The 3,344-nt window shown below is 43.0% G+C and overlaps 1 long non-coding RNA gene across 1 annotated transcript; it reads right to left on the reverse strand.

Moving 5' to 3' along the window:
* Nucleotides 1-527: 527 nt before the first annotated feature.
* Nucleotides 528-2,503, reverse strand: LOC123572347 (uncharacterized). The gene is made up of 2 exons (XR_006696876.2): nucleotides 2,407-2,503; nucleotides 528-1,666 (listed from the first exon to the last, which is right to left on the reverse strand). It is a non-coding gene; the product is annotated as an uncharacterized lncRNA (long non-coding RNA).
* Between the last annotated feature and the right edge of the window lie 841 nt (nucleotides 2,504-3,344).

A 3,344-nucleotide genomic window follows, 5' to 3' on the forward strand; every position in this document is an offset into this window, starting at 1 on the left:
ACTGTTTTTCAGTTTTCTGCAGACAGTGCTTTCTTGCATCCATGGGGACTGACCACTCCCTCTACCCTGCCCCTGGCATATCACTTGGTGCCCTTGGGTTCTCTGAAATGAGCCATTGTAAGTTTATAGTTGCATACGGGAGTTTGGGGAGCAGAGTGGAGTATTGCTTCCTTTCAAAGGGTAATTAATCGCGTGTGTATTAAAGGCCACTGCTTTTCCCGGCTTGCTCTTTGTTCTCCATCATCTGTTGTAGGTCACTTGTGCTTTCGGTTTTTAACACCCATGTTGCTGAAGTCATTTCTCCAATTCATGATCCATGAAACTGCTTCAGCAGTGAAAATGGCACCCCTCAGGTTCAAGTCAACATTTTTATATTTCCCTGTAGGTCAAGATCCAAGCTATGGAAGAAATCAGGATATGTCAATTTTCCAGAGCAGCCAAGTTTTCTAAAAATGTTCCTAGCCATGTAGTTATGTAGCCTCACTCTCAGTTAAACAAAGAAAATTAAAAAGCACACCAGAAAATACTTTTCTTGTTAAGAATACATGTTTATTGTAGAAAATAAAGTAAGGAAAAAGAAGAAAATATAAGGCAACTAGAATTCCTCTAGTTAGAGATAACTATTATTTATTTGAATGTGTGTGTGTATGTGTGTGTGTGTGTATATATATATACATATATATATTCAGCTTTTTATGGACTGTATACACACATATACTATTTCATAAACTGTTTTTTTTAACAGAATAGATTATATTCAGTTATCTTTGTTATCACCACAGCCTTTTTTTCTTGAAGACCTTCTGGAATGAGGCATTTGCTTTTCTATCTAGAGACCCTATCCTTTCAAAAGGTCCTTTCTCTGTCCCTGGAAAGAGCTATTCTGGCCACAATTACTGCCAAGAAAGGAGGCATTAGACAAGGCCTAAAATTAAGTGCACAACTGCTCTGTTTTGATGAATATTCTGTTTTGAGAGGAGTTAGAAGCATTCTAAGCTTCAGGATATTTGGTCATTACTCATTAGTCTGTCTGAGAAGTAGCAAACTTCAAAGATTAAGTATGAAGAGATGAATTGTGTAATGCGTAGATGTCAGTACCAGAGAAGGTATCTGAGCAAATTCAGAATTTTACCCCTGTCTCCATGGGCCTAATGTGAAGAACGGTCATCTGTGTAAGTGGGTCTTGGTGTATATGGTACTGACGCCAGGTCACTGATTCAGAAACTTAGAGCCGTAAGGAAAGTGAGATGCTCTACAGCCCAGTGTTCTGGAATTTCTTCTGCAGTGGCCCCCAACAGCAGGTGGCAGCCTCGTCCATGATTGTATTCTTAAGTGACATGGTATTGCTCTTTCTGTTGGCAATCCATTTCACTGACGGATAGTTCTAGAGATCTGAAATATTGAGATTTAAGATCTAGCTCAGTATTATTTATATGAAAATAAATTCCGCTTTCCAACAACTCTCCTGTATGTGTCTAATGTCTGCTGTGTGGAACGCCACAGATTATGCTTCATACTTGTCTTCCTGAGTCTTTTTTATCCTAAATACCCTGAGTTTTTGAATGGTCGACATGCCAGCTGGCTTTCTCTGCATGTACTTCTTGTGTGTAAATTTCCTTCTCTGTGAGGTATTCATATTGAACATGACCTCCAAGTGTGTTTGGGTCTGTGCAGAAGACAATAGGATGTGATTTCTGGTGATTAAAACCTGGATTGTACGTTACTGCAATCAGACCCTGAGACTGAATTACCATTGTTTCATAGCATCTGAGTCGCTCTGTTGGAGTAAAGTGCGTGTGATGGGCATTTGCTTCACCACCAGATTCTCTACCTTCATCCTTCCTGCAAGGTTCCCTAGGAAGCTGACTTCTACTGAATATACCACTCAGGTTCTCTGCTTTTTAGATTCCAGTTGAGTTTGGTCCATGGGAGGCCTTGGCAGAAATTGTGAAATTAAGAGCAAATAATTACTTAACCATTAGAAAAAAATAACAATGAGTGTGTCCTTCTATCCGTGGCTTCAGTTTCTGTTGGGGAGCCTTGGTGCCAGTCCCTGGGGTCTTCATTATTTCTAATTAGTTCCCATTTTAGTCTGCTTGTGTGTGTGTGTGTGTGTGTGTGTGTGTGTGTGTGTGTGTTGTTATAAAGGAATACCAGAGGCTGGGTAATTTTAAAGAAGAGAGGTTTATTTGGTTCACAATTCTGAAGGTGTGCAAGAAGCATGGTGCCACCATCTGCCTCTGGTGAGGGCTTTAGGCTGTTTCTACGCATGGCAGAAGGGGAAGGGAAGCTGGCATGTGCAGAGATCATGTTGTGAGAGAGGAAGGGGTTTGTGCCAGGCTCTTGTTAACAACCAGCTCTTGTGGAAATTCAGAGAGCTAGAACTAGGTGAGCACGGTGGCTCACACCTGTAGTCCCAGCACTTTGGGAGGCCAAGGCGGGCGAATCACCTGAGGTCAGGAGTTTGAGACCAGCCTGACCAACATGGTGAAACCCCATCTCTACTAAAAATACAAAAATTAGCTGGGCATATTGGTGGGCACCCGTAATCCCAGCTATTCAGGAGGCTGAGACAGGAGAATGGGTTGAACCTTGGAGGTGGAGGTTGCAGTGAGCCAAGATTGCACCATTGCACTCCAGTCTGGGCAACAAGAGCGAAACTCACTCAAAAAAAGAGGAGAGAGAGAGAGAGCGAGAACTCACTCATCACCAAGGGTGGCACCAAGACATTCATGAGAGGTCCTCACTCATGCCCACAACACCTCCCCTTAGGCCCCGCCTCCAACAATGGGATCACATTTCAACATGAGTTTGGAATGGTCAAATACCCAAACCCTAGTAGTTCCCTTAACCCTGGTAAGAGACCCTTCATCAAACTCTTTCTACTTAACCCTTTGAGAGTACAACAATTTTCTGCTAGGACCCTGACAGATAGAGGGACCATACCGACCACTAAAACGCTGAGGAAGTTTTCAAATGAATTGCACCCAACAGACCTCCTGATTCTGAATATATCAAACTTTTAGTTTTTATTTTATTTGTATTTTTAGATGGAGTCTCACACTGTCGCCAAGGCTGGAGTGCAGTGGTACAATCTCAGCTCACTGCAACCTCCGCCTCCCAGGTTCAAGTGATTCTCCTGCCTCAGCCTCCCGAGTAGCTGGTACTACATGTGCATGTCACCACACCTGGCTAATTTTTTATTTTTAGTAGAGACTGGATTTCACCATATTGGCCAGGCTGGTCTTGAACTCCTGACCTCATGATCTGCCCGCCTTGGCCTCCCAAAGTGCTGGGATGACAGGCATGAGCCACCGCGCCCGGCCAAACTGTTTTTTAAAACC

The sequence above is a fragment of the Macaca fascicularis genome, chromosome 1, assembly GCF_037993035.2.
Source record: "Macaca fascicularis isolate 582-1 chromosome 1, T2T-MFA8v1.1".
Lineage (NCBI taxonomy): Eukaryota > Metazoa > Chordata > Mammalia > Primates > Cercopithecidae > Macaca > Macaca fascicularis.